The 8,742-nt window shown below is 33.5% G+C and overlaps 1 long non-coding RNA gene across 4 annotated transcripts in view; it reads left to right on the top strand.

The window, feature by feature from the left end:
* LOC134484700 (uncharacterized) overlaps positions 1-8,742 on the top strand; it is a 40,510-nt gene that overhangs the window by 2,782 nt on the left and 28,986 nt on the right. The window lies entirely within an intron of this gene.

Consider the following 8,742-nt stretch of genomic DNA (forward strand, 5'->3'; position numbering starts at 1 on the left):
TGCTTCATTAGTACTTACATGTTCGGAATAGAGAATGTTGGTCAGGGGCTTGGCATGGGTAAAAAAGATCTAGGAACATGGTGTGGAGGAGAATATTCTGGATAATAATTTCACTTCCACGTCCATTCCTGTGACATACAATTCAAGTTCCTAGGTTTTCTCTGTTTCCTAAAGTCCAATATTTTCCCTCCAGACGTTAAATTGAATGAATATTGTATTACATTTTCTTATTGTACATTCTTTGAAAGAGGACTTTATATATATTCCTGAATGTGTACTCAAAAATTCTGTTTTCTAATTTTATAATTATAATTATAAAATTATAATTATAAAAATTATTAATTATAATTTTATATTTTTGTAATGATATTGGCAACAAAGTGGGCCCAGCTAAAGCGTGAATATAACAATATAAATATTGTATACCTACTTCTAATGATAATGTCCCAAATCCTTATTTTATACAAAAATTACCAGCCATCAATAAAGCAAAGGAGAACGTAGACCCTAGAATACGGTTCTAAATTTCTTTTAGGCTTGAAAAATTTTGCCTAGAAAGTTTTGTAGTTGTATTTGTGTCTTTATCCCTCCACTGGTGTCCTTCCGGGCTACAGGAGTTGGCCTCTTAATGTTCCATAACACCAATGTAAGTCACAGCTTCGGTAAACCCCATTGATTCGTGCGTACCTTCATTATCCCGGACTCTTTCTCCTCCTGGAGATTTCCCCTACCTCCTCATCTCTAAAAGTTCAAGATATCCTTTCCTTCTCCTGACTATCGGGTCATATCTCCTCTCCCTTCCCACACAGGATCCATTTTCCTCTTCCTTCCATCTCCCATCTAGTTCCTTCCCTCAATCGGCCTCCTAGGCAATTTTATTCCCATTCTACATGAGACTCAATCATATGCACTTGGGGGCATTCTTCTTGTGTATCTTCTTTGTATCTATGAGCTTAGTGGAGAATGTCCTGTAGTTTACGGATAATATTACTTATAATTGAGCAATTTCAAAAACCCCGCTGGATCATATTTTTATAGTAGTATTCAACTTTGAAAATGATAATTTAATATGTGTGAATGTCCGGAGGAACAAATTTAAGTAAAAAGAAACTTAAAACATAGATCAAATCACAGATTTTAAAAGTTGACCTAATAATAAAATTGTGTACTATCATAAAGTTTGATTATACCACAGGCAATTTTTTAAGTTGTACAATAAATTTGGCAGACAAATGATGTTTTTACCAAATAATTATGGATAATTTGACTAAGATCAAATAAGATAAATATATTATTTCCATTTCGATATCACTTGCTGGCATTTTTCCTCAAACATGATGTATATAGCATTAAACATAATGGTATTAGTTTTAAATTTTAATATTTATTTTAACCTAACCTAAAAAGTAACAGGTTGTCTTATTTTATTCTTGTTGACATTCAACCTCATTCTTGCTTTTTCAGTTCTTTGTTCCTTCCTGTCCTATGTCCCTCACCACTTATACTAGTCTCACTTCATTATTCTTACATCTACATCCATATCCCACATGTTCAATATCTTCCATGGAACACTGTTTAAAACCCAACTTTCTAATGTCTGCGACCTATATCAGTTAAATAAACTCAAACCATCCACAGCTTCACATAAATACAAGTATATTAGAAGGAGATTCTATGATCTATATTAGGAAGAACACATGGTATTTGCCTTTCTGAGTCTTTGCTACCTTACTCGGTATATTTTCTAGTTACGTTTATTTTCCTGAAACCATGATAGTTTAGTTTTCCTAGGGCTTAATGAAATACCATTTCGTATATTGTCATATTCTTATGTATCTACATATCAATGAACATTCCTTACTATTCTCAATAAAACAACAATAGATTTTTTTGTGAATAATGATGAGAAAGCTCAGATAGAGAAGTCAAGATTAATTACTGACAAACTAAGAAAAAAATTTTAAAGATAAAAATTTGTGGTTATGTTAACTAGATCAGTGTATGCTAAGGTTAATAAAGGTTGTGGTATATATAATGTTTTAATACTAATTAAAATTGTAGAATATTCATACTTTAGAGAATGTTTATAAAATTGTCCATCACTAAGTGATTTTCCACTAATAATTTAATTTTTTTATAAAATATTTTTGTTATATATATATATATATACCTATTTACCTTAAAAATAAAGAACATTAAGAAGATACTGTCATAAAATTCAATAATAACACCAAAGACCTGTTAAATTAATTAAAAACGGACTAGAAGTTATGGAAAACCTCTTCAGTTAAATTAAGAGAATTAGAAAAGTGATAGCATTTTAATAGAAATGCACATGTCAAACAATATACTATAAAATCCTGAAACTATACTAAGATGGTTACTATTCATTCCTATGTGCTAAGGATTCATCAATAAGCATGGTATATGAAGAGAAGGCATATATCAGAAAAATTTATTCATGTTTAACATACTAACTTTCTTCATAAAACTCAAGCGGACAATTCTCTTTTTTGTTGCTTAAAAAGTTTGTACAAAGCACGGCTTTTGATTATAACATAATATTTCAAAACTATCATTAAATATGCAAAGATCTTAACACAAAACCCAGTGTTTTCAGAGCAACCATACAAACTTAAGAAGAAAAGAAAACATTTTTAAGTACATAAATATGCGTAATGAAGTCCCCACCTTACCAGTAACAGATGGGTCAAATTTATTGATCTATATATTACCTAGAATACTCTATCCCAGTTCATTGTTCCTTAGCATATGTTTTTCCTCATCTTTCTCTGTTTCTTATCTTCTGAAAGCAGGTGGAATTTCTCATAAAATTAGTTCAAATCATAAAATCTTCACTCAACAAAAAGAAAGTGTTTACATTAGAGGAAAACCAATTAAAGGTTCTCATTCTTTATTGTGCAAAATTTTATATTTGATTTTGTATGCTTAATATGCTTCTACACCTTAGTGATGACCTTTCAAGATTGGCCTGAAATTCACCATTCTTAATTCACAATGTAAAAGCCCTTTAGCTAATCACAGAAAAGCCTTCAAAGTGTATTTACATAGGTTTATTTAATAAAAATTCAACTTATAGTTTAAGGGGAATAGTGATGTAAAGCACCTTTTCTTACATTTTCGGTGCCTTCAGATTATTTTATAGCTAAGTCATTTCAGTAGAATGAAGAAAGAATTATTAACATCTTACTAAAATAAAATGAGAATTTTTTTCTCTGTATAATACGGAACTTATTCTTGAACATTTTTTTGACAGTGTTTCTTTTATATCCCTGGCAGTACCAGAAAACTCTCTCTCTCTCTCTCTCACCTTTTCTCTCTTTCTCTCTCTGTAGACCAAGCTGGCCTTGAACTTAGAGTTCTGCCTGCTTCTGCTCCCTAGTACTAAGATTAAAGGCCTGTGCAACCACACCACGTGCTTTTCTACATCTTTAACAAGCTCTTTTCTGATTATATTCCAAATCTTATGAAGTTAGTTCCCTAAAGTACCTAGAAGAAATCCAATACCAAAAATATATTTTGCATATCTAAGTCCCTCTTCCCAAGTTCCTTCTTGATCTAGTCTCCTAGCAAGCTCTCTGAAGGAACTGAAAACAATAAATGTTTGCTTTCATTACAGGAATAAAGAAAAGGACTGTTTACTGCACAATCTCATGATATCACAGAACAATTCTTCCAACACTACAAAGTGAAATCTCATAAAAAGATGGGTACCCGAAGCCACAGTTTATTACCTTCTATTTGGTTGTGCACACTGTGACCACCATTCATTTTAATCAGGTTTAACACAAAGGTAATCTCTGCCCCAAGAATCCATTTCTACTATATTGACATATGCAGCCATGTTCAGTTAAATTTAAGCACCAACCGCACCAAAGTAAGGATTTATAAAATATCCAACAGAAACATGGGAAGACATTCTACAAAAATAAATTCATACCGAATAATTAAACAAAAGGTCTTTTACTTTTTGTAACACAACATCTATCCATTTTTATTATATTAATTGGTTCTGTGTACATTCACAAGCAAGGAAAATTGTATTTAAGCCAGGAAACAACTTGTGAGATTTAGTTCTCTCTATTATTTAGACTATGAAGACTAAACGTAGATATCAATGCTTAATAGAAAGCAATTTTAAATGTTGTGTCATTTAACTGTTTCTCAGATTTTTTTGTATACTTGAAAAAATATAGCTAAATCTTGTTATTTAATATTTTTCCCACTCCATTTTATTATCTACTTTAACTCTGAGTAATAAGTCCAAATGGGATCTGATTACATATATTGGCCACATATGTATTTTTCTAAAACTTATAAGGCAAAGTTTTATATGCTAGAATGTACACTTTTGGGAGTACTGGAATTTAGTTCATCCTATTTCATTATTTTCTCTGAAAGACTATTATTTACTAATTTGTTTTAAATTTTTAGAAGTATTTTGTGTGTGTGTGTGTGTGTGTGTGTGTGTGTGTGAGTGTGTGCCTGTTTGAGTATACATACATACATATACATGTTCATTTGATAATTCAAATATAATAAGACCAGAGAAAGTAGCTTGAGTGATATTGATAATTTATGGACACAGTTAATTTTTGTATATGATGTATATATAAACTTGAAAATATTTCTGAGTATTTTTCAAAAGCAATTTTTAAATATGTACACTAGATCACACATGCTAATTGCATTTTTATCTTTTTCCACACTAATTTTATCTCATTGGATGTCTAGAAAGAAATACATGGATCCATGAATCATGTCTTAACTCCAACTGTAGGTAGAATCAATGATAGATCTTACTTTTACTCACCTTTAGTTCATAAATTATATATTTAATTTGCTCTATTTATATTAGAAACGTGTGCCATATATATATATATATATATATATATATATATATTCATTGATAACTTCCTTCTGTCAACAAACATTAAGAATTAATTATTTATATGCATTATTACAAAATCTAAGAACGTTTAGTTTCTTCCATAATCAGCTACCATAATGCATAAATATTAGAACCATTTCCTGACTGACGCTATTAACAAAAAGTACTTGATGTACCATTCCTATAAACATATTTTGATATTATCCATCAAAGTGTCTTCACGGAGATGTCTAACTTTTACTAAAGGGAAATATAGTAAAATTGTTATTATCTTTGAATCACAAATGATGTCAGTATTTTTTCCATTCTATATTTATTTAAATTGTAAAATACAGTTCTTTTAAAATAAGGCATAGAAAAAAGGGACATATTGGCTATAGACAGCAAAAGAGAACAAAGAAATTAATGCTAAACTCTAATATTTGAGCCAATATCAGAAATGGGAAATGATATTTTACTATTAATTTAATGAGACATAGTGTCATTTTTATTTAATAATTTTTCCTGAATATTTTATGTATTTTCAGTTCAAATGGTATATCCTTTCCTACCTTTCCCATAAACCCCCACTTCAGCTTCTTTGAGGATGTTCCCATTCCCACCCACCCACCTCAACCTCAATCCTCTGGCATTACCCTACACTGGGGATATAAGTCTTCACAGTATTAAAGGCTTTTCCTTCCAATCATGCTCGACAGTGCATTTCTCTGCCACACATGTGGCTGGTATCGTGGGTTCCTCAATCTGTACTCACTAGTGGGTTGTTTAATCCCCCGAATTTATAGTGGGATCTTGTTGGTTGGTGGTGTTGTTTTTCCTGGGGTTTTGCAAATCCCTTCAGATCATTAAGTATTTTTTCTAAAACTTCCATTGAAACCCCCTTGTTTAATCCAAGGTTAGCTGCAACCATCCTCATTTATATCAGTAGGGATCTGTCAGAGCCTCTCATGAGACATCCATATCTGATTTCTATCAGTAAGGATTTGTTGGCATCAGCAATAAAGTCTGGATTGGGTGGCGGCATAGTGGATGGATCCCCACGTGGGGCAGTCTCTGGTTAACCCTTCTTCAGTCCCTGCTTGACTCTTTATCATTGTATTTCCTCCCATGAATATTTAGTTCCTTTTTCTTAGAAACAATGTAGCATCCACATTTTGGTATTCTTTATGCTTGGGCTTCATATGACCTGTGGATTCTTTCTTATGAATATGTTTGTGTGTGTGTGTGTGTGTGTGTGTGTTTATAATACAATATATATGTATGTATGCACATATAATTATATATATATATATAATTATATATATATTGTTCCTATACACATATAGCATCATGTGTCCTTGTTACATGTTGGAGCATCTTTTGGGTAAATAACCAAGAAGTGGTATTGCAGGATCCTCATGTATTACCAATTGTGTTAGAAAATTCCAGACTGATTTCCAGAGTGGTTATACCAGCTTGCAATCCCACCAACATTGGAGGAGTGTTCCTCTTTCTCTACCTCCTTTTAATTATCATTTGTCATCTGAATTTGTTTTTATCTTAGCCATTCTGATTGGTGTGCTGTGGAACCTCAGGTTTTTTTTTTTTTTTTTTTTTTTTTTTGGTTTACATTTACCCGATGGGTAAGGATGTTGATACACCTTAGTTAAGAATTCATTTTTTAGCTCTATACACCATTTTGAAAGGACTATTTGATTCCCTGTAACATAATTCCTTGAGTTTTTGTTTAGATTGAATTTAGCCCTCTATCATATGTAGGATTGGTAAAGATCTTTTCTTAATCGATTGGTTGCTCCTTTTTCCTAATGACAGTGCCTTTTTCCTTACAAAAGCTTTACAATTTTATGAAGTTCCATTTGTCAAATCTTGATCTTAGAGCATAAGCCATTGGTTTTATATTCAGGAAATTTCCCCAGTGCCCAAGTGTCCAAGATTCTTTCACATTTTTTCTTCTATTAGTGTTAGGTTATATGATTTTATGTGGAGACCCTTGATCCACTTTGACTTGAGCTTTGTATGCGGTGATAAGAATTGATTGATTTCCCTTCTTCTGCATGCTAATTTCCAGTCAAACCAGCATTATTTGTTGAAAATGCTATGTTTATTCCATTGGATGGTTTTGGCTCCTTTGTCAAATATCAAGTGCCTGGGATGTGCCTTCATTTCTGGGTCTTCAATTCTATTCCATTGATGTGGGTATCTGTCTCTGTACCATAACCATTAAATTTTTATCATTATTTTTCTGTTATACAGTTTGAGGTAAGGGATAGTGATTCCCAAAGAAGGAAAAGATCTTTACCAATCATGCAACAGATAGAGGCCTTATATCCAAAATGTACTAATAACTCAAGAAGTTAGACCGCAGGGAGACAAATAACCCTATTAAAAGTGAGGTTCAGAGCTAAACAAAGAATTCACAGCTGAGGAATGCCAAATGACTAAGAAACACCTAAGGAAATGTTCAACATCTTTAGTCATAAGGGAAATGCCAATCAAACCAACCCTGAGATTTCACTTCACACCAGTGAGAATGGCTAAGACCAAAAACTCAGGTGACAGCAAATGCTGGCGAGGATGTGGAGAAAGAGGATCACTCCTCCATTGTTGGTGGGAATGTACAACCATTCTCGAAATCAGTTTGGAGGTTCCTCAGAAAATTGGACATTGAACTGCCTGAGGATCCAGCTATACCTCTCTTGGGCATATACCCAAAAGATGCCCCAGCATATAAAAAAGACACGTGCTCCAGTATGTTTATAGCAGCCTTATTTATAATAGCCAGAAGCTGGAAAGAACCCAGATGCCCTTCAACAGAGGAATGGATACATAAAATGTGGTACATCTACACAATGGAATGTTACTCAGCTATCAAAAACCATGCCTTTATGAAATTCATAGGCAAATTGATGGAACTGGAAAATATCAACCTGAGTGATGTATCCCAATCCCAGAAAAACACATATGGTATGTACTCATTAATATGTTGCTATTAACCCAAATGCTTGAATTATCCTAAATGCCTAGAACACATGAAATTCAAGATGGATGATCAAAATGTAAATGCTTCACTCCTTCTTTAAAAGGGGAATAAGAATACCCTTGGCACAGAATAGAGAGGCTAAGATTAAAACAGAGACAGAAGGAACATCCATTCAGAGCCTACCCTACGTGTGTCCCATACATATACAGCCACCCAATTAGACAAGATGGATGAAGCAAAGAAGATCAGGCAGACAGGAGTCAGTTGTAGATATCTGCTGAGAGACACAGCCAGAATATGGCAAATACTGAGGCAAATGCCAGCAGCAAAGCACTGAACTGAGAACAGGAAACCCGTTGAAGGAATCAGAGAAATAACTGGAAGAACTTGCAGGGGCTCTAGACCCCATATGAACAACAATATCAAGCAACCAGAGCTTCCAGTGACTAACCCAGTACCTAAAGACTATGCATGGACTGACCCTGAACTCTGACCTCATAGTAGCATTGAACATGCTAGTAAGATCACTCATGTAAGGGGAAGTCTTTGGTCCTGCTAAGACTGAACCCCTAGTGAACATGTTTGTTGGGGGGAGGGCGGCAATGGGGGGAGGATGGGGAGGGGAATACCCATAAAGAAGGGGAGGTGGAGGGGTTGGGGTATGTTGGCCTGGAAACCGGGAAAGGGAATAATACTCAAAATGTAAATAAGAAATACTCAAGTTAATTAAAAAAAAGAAATGAAAGGATCCAGTGTTAGGAATATGCAAAAAAAATTAAGCGAAAGACTACAGAAATTTGGAAGGGAGATGAGATGCGGACAGGTCTAGGAGGAGCAGGAGGGATTGTGG

The sequence above is a fragment of the Rattus norvegicus genome (assembly GCF_036323735.1).
Source record: "Rattus norvegicus strain BN/NHsdMcwi chromosome Y unlocalized genomic scaffold, GRCr8 chrY_unlocalized_30, whole genome shotgun sequence".
Classification (NCBI taxonomy): domain Eukaryota; kingdom Metazoa; phylum Chordata; class Mammalia; order Rodentia; family Muridae; genus Rattus; species Rattus norvegicus.